The following is a 17,085-nucleotide window of genomic DNA, read 5'->3' as shown; positions in this document are numbered from 1 at the left end:
GTCTATATCAATATCTGTTATGCCAGAAAATTTATGACTGAAACTTGTGGAGATTATATAACTTTGGGCAGTCATTTTCTGTTTTTGGAAAATCTAGATCTCCTTTGATTTGTAGTTACTACAACTGTGTGACATAAATCCCAATTGCCAAACAAGTTAATAGTAAAACTTATTCTCAAATTCTAAAAGGTTTCAGTTCATTAACTATTTAATAATAGAGACATCTCTCATCTATGTTCCCACATCTAGTGTTCAACTTATATTGTTTTGCCAATTTGTATGTAGTAAGGAGTAGGTTGAGATTACTTTCAAGTTATATGTAAAGTAAGAAAAACATTCTACCATTCTAAAATTTTTTTTTTAACATTTATTTATTTTTGAGACAGAGAGAGACAGAGCATGAACGGGGGAGGGTCAGAGAGAGAGGGAGACACAGAATCTGAAATGGGCTCCAGGCTCTGAGCAGTCAGCACAGAGCCCGACACAGGGCTCGAACTCACATACCGCGAGATCGTGACCTGAGCCGAAGTCGGACGCTTAAGCGACTGAGCCACCCAGGCGCCCCAAACATTCTACCATTCTAACACAACTTATGTACTATTAAAACTACATGTAACTATTGCTCATGTCTTCACATTTGTTCATATAACTGTTTATTTCTTTATGATACTATTTTTATGAAATATCATAAATTGTATATTCAGTTTATAAGGGATAGTAAATAACATCTGAAGTGTCACTACTTACCTTCAATATCACTGCAACCATTGGTGATGCCCCACCTTTCATTCTGGAATTACAGTGCTGATATTTCTGATTATCTTCCCTTGCATTTCTTTATAATTTTACTTACATGGATGTATTATGTATTTACAAATTTAGAAAGGTATATTTCTTTATGCAGTGACCTTCTTGATCTCTAGTTATGCTTTCTTTGGTAAAGTTTATCTTTAAGGTTTTTATATAGCTGTACCAGCTTAAGTTTGCTCTAGGAATTTTCCTTTGTATATTTACTTTTTCCCCCCATCTCTCTGTTCTTGTTTTAAGTATACCTCCGGTGTATGACCTGTGATTGAATTTTGTTCTAATAAGATATTTGTGATATTATTTTAATTTGGAAATTTTAGTGTATTTACTTTGACTACCAATATACTTGGATTTGTTCTACTATCCTACTTTGTTCTATTTCTTTTTTCTCTTCCTTGTTTCCTCCCTTCCTTTTCTTTCTTCTTTCTTTCTTCCTTTCTCTCTTCCTTCCTTTCTTCCTTCCTTCCTTCCTTTCTTTCTTTCTTTCTTTCTTTCTTTCTTTCTTTCTTTCTTTCTTTCTTTCTTTCTTTCTTTCTTTCTCTCTCTCTCTCTCTCTCTCTCTCTCTCTCTCTCTCTCTTTCTTTCTTTCTTTCTTTCTTTCCCAGGTTTTCCAATATTCATTTCCCCCCCTACTGTCTTGCCTTCTTTTGGATTGATTTTGAATTGTATTTCACTTTCCCTTTTGTTCCTCTAATGCTTTGGAGGTTGTGTAGTTGATTTCTATTCTTTTAGTGGTTACTTTTGAAATTTCAACAGGTTTACTTAACTTAGCATTAGAAATGATTAATCTACATTTATAAAATAAGTTTCCCTAATTAAGATTTTGGAATCAGGGGATAGAGTGATTTCATAGCTTTAAAAATATACTGCTAAATTGTCGTTCAAAAAGTTGTATGAATGTATTTTGCCACTGGCAATCCATAAATGTGCATTTTCACTTTTGTGGCAAATGTTGCATATTGTGATTATTTATGTATTTATTTATTTTTATGCTAATTCACTTGTGTGATGTTACTCTTCATTGTTGATATTTTTTATACATTGCCAATTATCTTGATCAGTGAGTTCGTTTTTCCAATTTAGCATTTAATTACCAAATTTTATGTGCTCACTATAAAATGAATCATTTATTTGAGGCTGGTATTTTTTAGTATCTATGCAATAGTCTTGAGTTTGTTGGTTAATTTATCTTGAAAGTTTCTACATCATCATGATGATACTTTTATCATGGCATCTACTATTTAAGCATATGCATTTGCTTATGTATCTTTCTCTCCCCCCAGACTGGGGCAATATTATATCCAAGTATCTACTTACATTACCTAACAGGATGTTCATGAGGGTAATCCTAAATGTCAGATAGTGGTCTTTTTTTTTCTGAGCTGCCAACACTGTTTTTGAATGCTATAAATCATTCCAGATTATTATTATATTTCAAGTAATGGCTCCAAAGAGGACAAAAGTGAATGTGTTTAGTCAATTTGCCCTATTTAACTAGAAGTTGACTTCAATTTAAATGTTTTATTCTATTACATGTTACTTTATTGAATGAATTTGAAGTGAAGATGGAGGAACATGGCTCATATTCCTCCTATTCCCTGATTTTTCCTACAATATGATAGTTTCTTCATAAATGTTCATTTCCATTAAATGATATCATTTATAAAAGGAGTTCATGCCAAATAGCAGCTACTCTTCTAAATATTAGGAATTAAAATTTAATTAAGATATTGTTTTATGTCTCTTTTGTAGTTGATTCTGGAAATGCCTAGTTCCATTTAGTTATTTCCTTGATTTATTAGGATATGACTATATAATAGTACTGGGGTGGGTCCACTTTTGATATTTACTTATTTATTTATATTTGTAAATAACTATTTCTTCTTTTCTATCTTTTTTATCTTATTTTAGTTTAGTTTTATTGAGGATTCATTGGCATATAAAATTGTAAAATATGTAAAGTATACATCATGGTGATTTTTTATATGTATACATAGTGAAAAAATTCCCCCCAAGTAGTTAGTGAACACATCCATTGCATCAGATATTTATCTTTTTGGGTGAGAACATTTAAGTTCTGTCTTAACAAATTTAATTTATAAGATACAGTGTCATCAACTGTAGTCATCATGTTTTACATTAGATTCTCAGACCTCATTCATCTTATAGCTGAAAGTTTTACTATTTTGCCAACTTCTCCCTATTTTCCCCACAACTCCACCTTCTGAAAACAACCACTTTTATGCTCTCTATTTCTATGAATGTGGCTTTTCTTTTTTAAGATTCCACATATAAGTAATACCATATAGTATTTGTCTTGTATTTGTCTTTCTCTGTTTGTCTTATTTCAATTGGTATAAGGTCCATTCATGTTGTTGCAAATGGCAGTATTGCCTTCTTTCTCACAGTTGAATAATATTTAGTAGTGTGTGTGTGTGTGTGTTTGTATGTATCACATCATCTTTATCCGTTCAGAATAAACGGACAGAAACCTAGGTTGTTTCCATATTTCAACTATTGTGAATGATGCTGTAAAGAACACGGGAGTACAGATATCTCTTTGAGAGTCTGTTTTCATTTCCTTTGGATATATAGCCAGAAATGGGAATGCTGAATCATATGGTAGTTTTAGTTTTATTTTTTTGAGGAGGCTGCATACTGTTTTTCATAGTGGCTGCACCAATTTACATATCCATCAAAGTGCTCAAGGGCTCCCTTTTCCCCACATTCTTGCCAGCATTTGTTATCTCATCTTCTTGATGATAGCCATTCTAACAGGTGTGTGGTGATATCTCACTGTGCTTTTAACTTAATAGTTGTATTTAGTAATATAGTAAGCATCCATGAAATCACCACTCCAAACAAAAACTACGATATTGGCAATAATCGACTTCTAAACACCTGGTTTTGTCCTCCTATCAACCCATTCCTTTACCTCCTCTCACTCAAGGTAACCATCATCCTGAATCCTCTATTCTTTATTCTTTGTTTAAATGTTAGTTTTATTTCATCACTGTGTATTAAAAAATGTGTGTGTGTGTGTGTGTGTGTGTGTGTGTGTGTGTGTGTGTGTATGTTTGTGTGTATTTGGATGTTAAGTTAAAAGGGCTCAGAGGCAGAATAAGGAACCAGATTGTCAAATCAAACTCAAACAAATCTAAAACTTATCAAGTACCAAACTTTACTAATAACTTCAACACTACAAGCAATCAAGTGGAATAGGAACAACAAGAAAAAAATCCAGTATATATAGCAGGACTCTCCAGTTCTTGTTTTCTGTTTTGGACACCCACTTTTTAGCTGAGAATAACATATGAGGAGGAGTCTAATGAAGTTCAAGGCTCACCTCAGAGTCTATGTGATATTCTCCAGAAAAGTGTGACTCATAAATCTGTAAATTTATAGATTTATAGGTGTGTTTACATTAGACAATACCAAATCATGGGTATTCTATTCAAAGTATTACAAAGGTAAAGGTTCTTTTCCTAAAATACACTATTAGTTTATATGCCTGGGAATCCAGTATTATTTACAAGGAAATTATACTGGATCACCTGCCTTATTTCCCCAGGAGCATCCCTCCTCTCCCCATTGGTAATTGGGGAAAAATATCTCATATCTGCGTTACCTCTTCACTGCATGTGATGAGAAAACAACTATTTAGCGTTGCTGCCTAGACGCTTTACAGTATGACAACTCTGCTCAGACTAAGTCTGGACATTTGGATAAGGACCTGAGCTTGAGATGCCTAGCACAAGTTGATGCTTGACTTTTCCCCTGGCACCTTTTAAAATAACCACTAAAATTTGAACCCGTGAAAAGTTAGTGACATCTGCCCCAACCACCTTATAAGTAAGAGGGGCTTGCTACCTTGCTATCTTCTACCCTGTCATTACCTGGACTAGAGGACTGTCCCTTCCCTAGCCCATTGAGCCCTAATCTCCCCACCCCATTTTTGAGATTTGTAAGTAATAAATCTTTACTTACAAAGATTTATTGGCTTTATTTCATTTGTATGAATGTACTGAAACTGTGCCTTCAATCAGATCAACCTTGCAGTTTTTCCTTCCTCAAAATGGCAGTTTACATGCTGAGAGAGCTACCTACTGATTCTGTGTGAGTGCTTCCTCATTCAGTAGCTAAGAATCTGCATATTCTTAATTTAATACACAAGGTGTAAGGCTACTGACACACTTCTCAGATGCTTTCTATGGTATATCCAGCTAAGCTGGACCAAAGAAGACATTTCCAGAGATGACAAGAGAACGAGGGACCCATGCACTCTGTAGCTTCTAGGTGTATAAGTTGCTCCAAATGATACTTTCATGATGTATTATTCTTAGTGGTCAGTGTGTCGGTGTGCTATTGCACAACTTGATTACATTCATGCTGTCCATTTACAATGGAATAGTTACTTTTTGGGGCACCTGGGGGGCTCATTCGGTTGAGCGACCAACTTGGATTCAGGTCATGATCTCATGGTTTGTGAGTTCGAGCCCCGCATCGGGCTCTGTGCTGACAGCTCAGAGCCTGGAGCCTCCTTCTTATTCTGTGTCTCCCTCTCTCTCTGCCCCTCCCCCACTCATGCTCTGTCTCTCTCCGTCTCAGAAATAAATAATCATTAAAAAATTAAAAAAAAAACAATGGAATAGTTACTTTTGTAGGAATTTAATTTTATTGGTTTACTGACTGCCTGGTGAAAATGAATACATAAATAATACAACTTTGAATATTACAAAAGGTAATAGTGTTTGATGTTCCAATGTAAATACAGAAGATGAATTTTTATGTGCTGGGATAAATAAATCTATAAGCATAAAGTAAAAGGAAAGTGAACATAGGAAAACCTTATGAATAACTGAAAACTGAAATTTATTAGCCTTCTAATCTTTTTGCTTTTACTCTTCAGTGTATTTATTGTCTAATATAAAATGCTATAAATTAGTGGTATGTATGTCTTTTTCAAATGTAGCAGAGTAACCTCTTTGGCAAAACAATCAAGCTTTCCAAAAGCGAAGGAAATTAATTATTGGATAGGAAAGGCAGAGAAAAGATTAAAAATATAAATGCATGATTCCAAGGTATGCTCCTGAAGGCAAAAATATTGTCATAAGTTGCATAACTACTGAGAATCTTAAAATATGGAATATATGTTAATATTATGATAAAAATCAATCCTTTTTATAGATGATAATGCTGGAAATCACATATCAGTATATGATATAAAATATAAAAAGATGATTGCTATCATATATTTTACTTAAATTTGAATAGAACTGTTGACATGCTGAAAATGAATCAGCTCATTGCATCTGTTTATAGGAGTGATAATTGCTTGACTACTTTTTTCTTGTTTATCACTGAAAATCTATAATACAAGAAAAAGGTTTTCTCTTAATTGATCAGTTTAGTGAACCCTTGGGTAGTGAACCATTGGGTGGACTAGAACAGCTACAATGGCATCAAACTCATACCACTCCAGCTATATATTCAGCAAGAATGGAGACTGATAGGCACATTTTTGAAAGATTAGAACTAAATGATAATTCACATGCTTTTATTTATGGAGAAAGCTCACAGTCATCAAGAGATCTCAAATCAGAGTTGAAGGAAATAGTGAAGAATGTAAATACTTTTCCATCACAGCTATTTTGTTTATTTTTTAATGTTTACCTGTTTATTTTGAGAGAGAGAGAGAGAGAGAGAGCACATGTATGCACAAGACAGGGAGGGACAGTAAGAGAAGGAGAGAGAGAATCCCAAGCAGGCTCTGTGCTGGCAGCAGAGCTGGATGTGGGGCCTGATCCCATGAACTGAGATCATGACCTGAGCTGAAATCAAGAGTCGGTGCCCAGGCACCCCCATCACATCTATTTTAGTGTACGCATTTTAAAGTATGTTCTATGAACTCTGTATGAGCAGGTAACCAAGACTTTGTGACTTGAACGCACTGATTATATGGCAATAGGAATTGATTACAATGTGAGAATGTGATAAAAAATATGCCTAGAACTACTAGGAAGAAAAAGGTCTCTGCCCCCCTCCTTTCTGAGGGTATTTTGAGAGGAAAAAACCACAGACATTACCAGACCAAGAGTTGAGTTTGCATGAGAATGGAGCCAAAACAGAAATAGGTGTGAGATATGGAGAAGACTTGATCACTGCTTGAAGATATTGTTTGAACCAATGGATTTATTTATAGTTGAATCCACATTTACCAAAAATTTTTAGTTTTTATTCATTACCCATTTGAATGTTGTATTTTGCTACTTGAAAAGGAAGGAAACTTTTTTCTTCTTATTTATTTTTAATTTATTTTTTAAAATTTACATCCAAGTTAGTTAGCATACAGTGCAACAATGATTTCAGGGGTAGATTCCTTAATGCCCTTCACCCATTTAGCCCATCCCCCCTCCCACAACCCCTTCAGTAACCCTCTGTTCTCCATACTTAAGAGTCTCTTATGTTTTGTCCCCCTCTCTGTTTTTATTTTATGTTTCCATTCCCTTATGTTCATCTGTTCTGTGTCTTAAAGTCCTCTTATGAGTGAAGTCATATGATATTTGTCTTTCTTTGACTAATTTCACTTAGCATAATACCCTCTAGTTCCATCCACGTGGTTGCAAAAAGTAAGATTTCATTCTTTTTGATTGTCAAGTAATACTCCATTGTATATATATACCACATCTTCTTTATCCATTCATTCATTGATGGACATTTGGGCTCTTTCCATACTTTGGCTATTGTTGATAGTGCTGCTATAAACATGGGGTGCATGTGTCCCTTCGAAACAGCACACCTGTATCCCATGGATAAATGCCTAGAAGTGCAAATGCTGGGTTGTAGGGTAGTTCTATTTTTAGTTTTTTGAGGAACCTCCATACTGTTTTCCAGGGTGGCTGCACCCATTTGTATTCCCACCAGCAGTGCAAAAGAGATTCTGTTTCTCTGCATTCAGGCCAACATCTGTTGTTGCCTGAGTTGTTAATGTTAGCCATTCTGACAGGTATGAGGTGGTATCTTATTGTGGTTTTGATTTGTATTTCCCTGATGATGAGTGATGTTGAGCATTTTTTCACGTGTCTCTTAGCCATCTGGATGTCTTCTTTGGAAAGATGTCTGTTAATGTCTTCTGCCCATTTCTTCACTGGATTATTTGTTTTTTTGGATGTTGAGTTTGATAAGTTCTTTATACATTTTGGATACTAACCCTTTATCTGATATGTCATTTACAAATATGTTCTCTCACTCGTCGGTTGTCCTTTAGTTTTGCTGATTGTTTCCTTTGCTGTGCAGATGCTTTTTATTTTGATAAGTTCCCAATAGTTCATTTCTGTTTTGTTTCTCTAGCCTCTGGAGACATGTGGGGTAAGAAGTTGCTGCGGCCAAGGTCGAAAAGGTTTTTGCCTGATTTCTCCTCGAGGATTTTAATGGCTTCCTGTCTTACATGTAGGTCTTTCATCCATTTTGAGTCTATTTTTGTGTATGGTGTAAGAAAGTGGTCCAGGTGCATTTTTCTGCATATCTCTGTCCAGTTTTCCTAGCACCATTTGCTGAAGAGACTGTCTTTATTCCATTGGATATTCTTTCCTGCTTTGTCAAAGATTAGTTGGCCATATATTTGTAGGTCCATTTCTGGGTTCTCTATTCTGTTACAATGATTTGAGTGTCTGTTTTTGTCCCAGTACCATAGTGTCTTGATGATTACAGCTTTGTAGTACAGCTTGAAGTCTAGGACTGTGATGCCTCCTGCTTTGGTTTTCTTTTTCAAGATTGCTTTGGCTATTTGGGGTCTTTTCTGGTTGCATACAAATTTTAGGATTGTATGTTCTAGCTCTGTGAAGAATCCTGGTGTTATTTTGATAGGTATTTCACTGAATTTGTAGACAGCTTAGGATAGGTATTGCACTGATAATGTAGATAGCTTTTTAACAATACTTGTTCTTCCTATTCAGAAGCAAGGAATATTTTTCCATTTTTTTGTGTCTTCTTCAATTTCTTTCATGAGCTTTTAATAGTGTTCAGTGTGTAGATTTTTCACCTCTTTGGTTAGATTTATTTCTATATATTTTATGGTTTTCAGTTCAGTTGTAAATGGGATTGATTCCTGGATTTCTCTTTCTGTTGCTTCATTGTTGGTGTATAGGAATGCAACAGATTTCTGTGCATTGATTTTATATCCTGCTACTTTGCAGAATTCATGTATCAGTTCTTGCAGTTTTTTGGTGGAATCTTCTGGGTTTTCTATATAGAGTGTCATATCATCTGCGAAGAATAAATGTTTGACCTCCTCCTGGCCAATTTGGATGCCTTTTATTTCTTTGTGTCGTCTGACTGTTGAGGCTAAGACTTCCAATACTATGTTGAATAACAGTGGTGAGAGTGGACATCCCTGTCTTGTTCCTGACCTTAGGGGTAAAGTTCTCAGTTTTTCCCCATTGAGGATGATATTCACGTTGGGTCTTTTGTATACAAAATTTTTTACAATTTACAATGTTTACAATTCCTAAGTCTTCTTGGTGGATATGTTAATTATGTTATAATGCCCGTCTTCATCTCTTGTTACAGTCTTTATTTTAAAGTCTCGATTGTCTGATATAAGTTTGGCTACTCTGGCTTTCTTTTGTTGACCATTAGCATGATAGATGGTTCTCCATCCCCTTACTTTCCATCTGAAGGTGTCTTTAGGTCTAAAGTGGGTCTTATAAACAACATATAGACACATCTTGTTTTCTTATCCATTCTGTTACCCTGTTTCTTTTGATTGGAGCATTTAGTCCATTGACGTTTAGAGTCAGTACTGAAAGAATTTATTGCCATTATGTTGTCTGTAGAGTTGAAATTTCTGGTGGTGTTCTCTGGTCCTTTCTAGTCTATTGCTTTTGGTCTTTTTTTTTTTTTTTTTCGTCTTTTATCCTCTCAGAGAGTCCCCATTAAAATTCCTTACAGGGCTGGTTTAGTGGTCACAAACTCCTTTAATTTTTTTGGTCTGGAAGCTTTCAATCTCTCCTTTTATTTTGAATGACAGTTTTGCTGGATAAAGAATTCTTGGCTGCATATTTTTCTGATTCAGCACATTGAATATATCCTGCCACTCCTTTCTGGCCTGCCAAGTTTCTGTGGATAGTTGTGCTACAAACCTGATCTGTCTTCCCTTATAGGTTAAGGACTTTTTTCCCTTGCTGCTTTCATGATTCTCTCCTTGCCTGAGTATTTTGTGAGTTTGACTATGATATGCCTTGTTAATGGTCAGTTTTTGTTGAATCCAGTGGGAGTGCTCTGTGCTTCCTGGATTTTGAGGTCTTTGTCTTTCCCAGGTTAGGAAAAATTTCCACTATGATTTACTCACATAAGTCTTCTACCCCTTTGTCTCTCTCTTCATCTTCTGGGACCCCTATGATTCTGATGTTGTTCTGTTTTAAAGAGTCACTGATTTGTCTAAATCTTAAATAGTGCTCTTTTGCCTCAGTCTCCTTCTTTTTTTTCTGCTTCATTATTCTCCATATGTTTGTCCTCTGTATCACTGATTCTCTGTCCTGCCTCATCCATCCTTATTGCCACACCATCCATTCGAGATTGCAGCTCAGTAATAGCATTTTTTATTTCATCCTGACAGCTTTTACTTCTTTTGTCTCCACAGAAAGGGATTCTAATCTATTTTTGACCCCAACTAGTATTCTTATTATCATAATTCTAAATTCTGGTTCAGACATTTGCTTGTATCAGTGTTGATTAAGTCCCTGGCTGTTGTTTCTTCCTGCTCTTTGTTTTGTGGTGAATCCCTTCATTTTTTCATTTTGTAGGAAGAAAAGGAATTAATAAGGTAAAAAATTAAAATTAAAATATTAAAAACAACAGACATACACACACACAAATCAAATAAATGATGCCTGTTTCTAGGTGTGTTTTGATCTGAGTGTTAAAAAGAGTTTGATAAGTTAGAGAAAAAAAGAAAAGAAGACGTTTGAAAATTTGAAAAAATGAATACAATGAAATAGAATAAACTGAAATGATGGTAGTAAAATGGAATTTGAAAAATTTACAAAACATAAAAAATTTAGTAGAAAAAATTAAAGAAAAATATTTTTAATAAAAATTGAAAATAATTTTTTTTCCTTTCTGCTTTGAAGAAAAAGAAAAGAAACGAAAAGGAAAAAAGAAAAAGAAAATTGAATAGATGGACCAGCAATCAGACTGAAATACAATTGAAATTACATCCTTTTCCCCTAGAAATCAAACTCTGAAGCACTTTATAGTCCATAAGCTAAGCAGGTGGAGAGACTTGTGGTGTTCCTGAAAGTACAGGTTGGCCTATTTGGGCGGAGCTTATTGTAATGGCCCCTTTCTCCAGTAGATGGTGCTGCTTTGCTTACTGGGGTGGATTGTTGTGGTGCTTGTAGGTATGTATGTGCATGCCCAAGACGGGTGAAAATGGCATCATCCAGCTACCCAGGCTCTAGTATTGGAGCTCTCTTCTCCCTGATCAGCAATTACCCATCCGTCCTTTGTCTCCAGCTTCTGTCCACTCTTCCCTTTTACACTGGCTGTGACCAAGCTGTCATGTGCCAAGTGTTACCTCCCTCCTGAGTTTTATCTCCGATGCAGCTGTATCCTGTTCTCTCACTTCTGAGGAACTGCGGCTTTTACCTGTTTTGACACTCTACAGGAGGGTCTCACCAAGCAATAGCCAGATGCCGGCCTGCCCCCAGGAACATTCGTGATACCGTGCTCCTGCCGATGCCCAGAGACTACTGCTGGGTGCCAGCCTGCCCTAGAAAAATTTCACGCAATCATGTACCAGCAGCGTTTCAGGGATTATGGAAAATCACAACACACATCTGTCACCAGGCTTCACCCTTAACTACCTTGTTGCAGCACCAGCGAATGTGTTTTTTTTTTTCTGGGACCCACTGGGGCCTTTGCCTATGGGGTGGCTGCACAGCCTCTACCAAATGGCCTCCCAGCAGGGGAACCACCTCTCCCCATGTGGCCCAAGGACCCTCTGTACTTCACTCTGCTCCTGGGGATTTTTCCTTCCCACCAGAGCACCACCAGGTATTGAGCTGTGGAGTTTCAGACTCTGCGCTCCCCCTGTTTATAGAGTCTCCTTTCTCCTTTTTCAGTCCTTGTGGCTGTTTCCACTTTTCCACTTTCTCTCCAGCTGCTTTCATGGTTGTTCAGGTTTTATAGATTGTTGTGTTAATCCTCAAGTCAGGTTTTTAGGTGTGCAATATGGTTTAGTATTGATCTGGCTGTATTTCATGGGTTCAGATGCAAAGAAAACTTCCATGCTGTTCCGCCATCTTGGCTCCTCCCCCTCAGAAAGGAAAGACTCTTAAGCACAAAGTAGAATGTGGCAATTAAAAGCTTATATTCTTGGGTAATGCTAAATAGGCTTAAATCCTGGCCTCCCACTTACTAATTGTGTGGCCTACTAGTTTCTTAAAGTATTTATGCTTCAGTTTCATTATTTATAAAAAATGAGGACAATAATAGTACTTACCTTGAAGAGTTCTTGTGATGGCAAAAGGAGAAAGTATATGTAAATTATAATAACTGTCAATTTAAAAATATGTAAAAGAACACAGTATGTGGCATATACTTAGGAATTAATGTTAATTTTAATTATTTTTATCTTTATTACCATTTATATGTATTGTCAGCCATTAAAAATTTCATCAATATCTGCATAAGAACCCACAAACACAAAAATACTTCTTAGAGCTGAATAAAACAAAAGAATAGAATGGGAATTCATTAACTAAAATCCCAAATTTAAACTGTAAAGAAACATTTCAGGGGTATGTAGGAGAGGACAAACAGAGCTGGCAAGTGTCAGAACTGGTGCCCACCAGCATCAAGCCAACTAGACTGAAGGGACACAAGCAAATGGCACCTGCTAGTGCTTCCGTTCCTACAGAAATTTTCTACAGACCGTTGCCCCTCTAGCACATGCTGCTCTAAAATTAGTCGGTAAATCTTCATGTGTGGCCCATGCACTTTTTAAATTGCTGCCTCTGCACGTGGTCTTGGGGTGAGTGATACTGTTCATGGGCTCTCCTGGACTTAAGCCCTGCCGATTTTCAAAGCTCCTGGAGTTAAACCTTGCTGATTTTCAAAGCCAGACATAGTAAGTGCTTGTCTTCCGGGTGCAGATCTCAAGGGCAAGAGGGGACCAATCTGGGGCTTGAAACTTTCAGTCCTCAGTGAGGATCTCTGTCACTGTGATATCCCTCCAGCATCTGGGCTGTAGTGCTGGGAGGCTGATTCCTGACTGTCTTTTCCTACTGCCTTTCTCAATGTGGATTTTTTTCTCTGTATCTTTAGGTATGGAAGTGCTCTTTTGCTGGTCTTCATGCTGTTCTCAGAGTGAGTTGTACTATATGTAGTTGTAATATTTGTGTTCATGGAAGAAGGTGGGCTCAAGATCCTCCTACTTCAGTATCTCTCTCTCTCGCCAGGGCTTTGATAAAAAAAATAATAATTTCATAGTATCCATCTCCAAAGTGAATTTTCCAGCAGCATCTTGTACTTTCTATTATTTAAAAAATATTTTTACTTTTAAAAATTAGTTCCTAAATTTCTCAAGAAGAGAAATATAACTTTGATGTACAAATTAGATGGGAAGTAATGTCTACCAGTTTGTTCATATGCCCATATTGATTTGTTCAGAGCTCATTTCAAATTTAAATTTTTCATATAGTGAGTTCTTTATATTTAATTCCCTTCAGTGCTAAGTATATCCATTCTCCACTTATGGGTACTTAAGAAGGAATTGTTATCAACTCAACAAGCATTTAAAAGTTGGAAGATTACCCCAAAGAAGTACATTTCCCAGATGGCACATAGAAACTCTCTTTTTGTTTGCTGACCCATGAGACTGTGGGATCTTAGAATAACTTTCTGGGATTTTTGGATTTGCTTTTATCTTAAAACTCTTGCAGGTAAAATATTCTTCATCCTAGGATAATTGAACTCACAGATCATCAGAATGACAGGTAGATAAAAATAATACAATAGTATATGCTAATTGTATCTCAGTGTTACAAAAAAGATGAAATAGTACATTCATAATTCAAATATATGTAGTGATGAAAAAGAATGAACTAATTCTACATGCAAAGAAAGAAAGCATGAAAGTGCTACACTAACACACACACACACACACACACACAGTGGAGGTTGAAAGTTTCTTGGGAGGTTCCTTAGAAGCCAGAACATAGGGAGAATAAAAATCTTGCCCTAAGTCACACAGCTAGTTAGTGAAGGAGGTGGGATTATAAAATTTACCTAGGAAATAGCATTTGATAACAACATGAGGATTTTATAATAATAAGGTCTGAGGAAAAGGCTTTCACTTTTATATTTCTTTTACCTTTACCACTTGGGGTGCATTATTAGTGTCATTAGTATCTGTCACTATTTTAATAATATTGTAAAAGCAATTATTTATTCAATACTGATTTTTTTTGTGCTAAAATGAAGATTATATTTAAGAAATCATGTGGATTTTCCCAAAATAACTATATGGCTAGCATGAAATTCTAGCCTTGAATATTTAAATCAGGAAAAAAAAGAAAGGACCAGGACACCTGGGAATACCTGTGTGAGCCATTTTTCATAAGAAAAAATTTTCATTTTTCAATTTCATAAAAATTTCACAATGAATGAAAATTTTCATTTTTCATTTAATTTCAATAGGCTTTGGTTTCATAAAAAATATTCCATGTCATGTCACACAATTCTGTTTAAAAAAATAGAAAACAACAAGTGTTGGAGAGGATTTAGAGAAATTGGAATACTTGTGCACTGTTGGTAGAGATGTAAAATGGTGTAGTCACTATGGAGAACAATATAGTGGTTTCTCAAAAAATTAAAAACAGAATTACCACATGACCCAGTTTTTTTTTTCATTTCAAAAAAGTTGAAAGCAAGACTTCAAAGATAATTGCACATCCATGGCTTAGAAGCATTAATCACAATACCCACAAGTGGAAGCAACCAGTGTGTCTATCAGTGGATAAATGAATAAAAATAATGTGTTCTATATACAATGGCATATTATGTAGCTTTAATAAGAAAGAAAATACCGACACACGCTATAACATAGATGAACCTATAAAGCATTATACTAAGTGAAATAAGCTAGTTACAAAAGACAAATACTGTGTGATTCTACTTATGTAAAATATAGAGAGTAGTCAAATTCATAGAGACAGAAAGTAGAATGGTGGTTTCCAGGGGCTGTGGGTAGGGGAGAATGGGCAGTTATTGTTTACTGGGTACAGAGTTTCAGTTTTGCAAGATGAAAAAAACTCTTCTGAAGATCATCACATTAATGTGGATATACTTAACATTACTGAACTGCACACTTAAAAAATGGTTAAGGTGATAAATTTTATGTTACGTATATTTTGTCACAATTATTAATAAATACAGATCCAAGGAAAAAAGTCATTCTGGATGATTGTAGTGTTGCAGCCAGAGTTTAGAACCATTTTCCTGTCTATACCAGTGGTTCTCAAGGTGTGTCCCTGACTTAGCAGTATAATTGTAGCCTGGGAACGTCAAAAAAATTTTTCATTGTGTGTTTCATTCACCCCACTTAGTAGGAAAAATCAGAATCTGGATTAATAGGGGGTAATCTCTGGTCCCCATTAAAAATAAAACTCATAGCAGCGCTCTCAACAATAGCCAAATTATGGAAAGAGCCTAAATGTCCATCAACTGATGAATGGATAAAGAAATTGTGGTTTATATACACAATGGAATACTACGTGGCAATGAGAAAGAATGAAATATGGCCTTTTGTAGCAACGTGGATGGAACTGGAGAGTGTGATGCTAAGTGAAATAAGCCATACAGAGAAAGACAGATACCATATGGTTTCACTCTTATGTGGATCCTGAGAAACTTAACAGAAACCCATGGGGGAGGGGAAGGAAAAAAAAAAAGAGGTTAGAGTGGGAGAGAGCCAAAGCATAAGAGACTGTTAAAAACTGAGAACAAACTGAGGGTTGATGGGGGGTGGGAGGGAGGTGAGGGTGGGTGATGGGTATTGAGGAGGGCACCTTTTGGGATGAGCACTGGGTGTTGTATGGAAACCAATTTGACAATAAATTTCATATATTAAAAAATAAATAAATAAAACTCATAGTGCAGTAATTTTTTTGTCAAATGAATAAAATTAGTATAATATAAGAATTCAAAAAATGTTAAATACTGTCTTATGTTTACCTTATATTTATCTATAAACGGTTTCAATATTTTTGAAAGTATTCAAAATAATTTTTTCTTCTAGTTTTATTGAGATAAAGTTGACATATAGCATTGTATGTTTAAGGTATATGACATAATGATTTGGTATGTTTGTACTGTGAAATGATTTCTAAATAAGCTTAGTTAGCATCAATCACCTCACATAGTTACATTTTATTTTTCTTGTGATGAAAACTCATAAGTTCTACTCTCTTAGCAGCTTTCAAATATATGATACAGTATTGTTACACATGGGCAAGTCTTTGGAGACACTGGCTTGGTGCTAAACTTAAACTCTAAATGCTCTCTAGTGTTCCAAGTATTGCCTCTTTGGTTTCTAGATGATGAGAGACAAGGAGAGGGATATTGTGGTAGTATTGGGTGGCAAAGCCCACTTGAAGGTTTCAGAGAACCCAGTAAATGTCATTTGGAGTGTTGATTTCAACACTTTCTCAGTATTTCACAACTGGCCTGGATGTAGTGCTGTATACTGAGGAAGATCAGCCCTGGCTATATTTTATTGGCTTTGGAAAGTTCATGATCGCATGCATCTGCTAAATAACTCTAATTAGTTTTAATGCATTACATTGAAAATATAAAAATGTCATAAAATGCAATGTCTGGATTTGAATTAGATCAATGCTTTGGAAGGTTGGAGGTATCAATACAGTAGTGGAGATTGGATGGTAGAATTTCAGAATTAAAATCAGAGTCAAGTACTCCAAAATTAGCATGTAATCTTGCAAAATAGTAATAGTTCAGTGGTTTTCACAACCTACTATTTAACTGTGTTAAATTGGTCTGAAAAAGGGGGTGAAAATGCTTAATTACTTTGTGGAAGTGGCTAAGTTAAAAAAAACTGGCTAAATATAAGAAGATTAATTCACAGTGATTACTTTCAATGATGAGTTTTGAACATCCTGGTGAATAATGTTACTATTCATAAATAGTTATTCAGAATAACTATTTCTGTGTAGTATATATGTCATATTAGCTTTCCAGTCATGGATAATTACTATT

The sequence above is a fragment of the Neofelis nebulosa genome, chromosome 5 (genome assembly GCF_028018385.1).
Source record: "Neofelis nebulosa isolate mNeoNeb1 chromosome 5, mNeoNeb1.pri, whole genome shotgun sequence".
Lineage (NCBI taxonomy): Eukaryota > Metazoa > Chordata > Mammalia > Carnivora > Felidae > Neofelis > Neofelis nebulosa.
Note: the sequence above shows the minus strand (reverse complement) of the source record.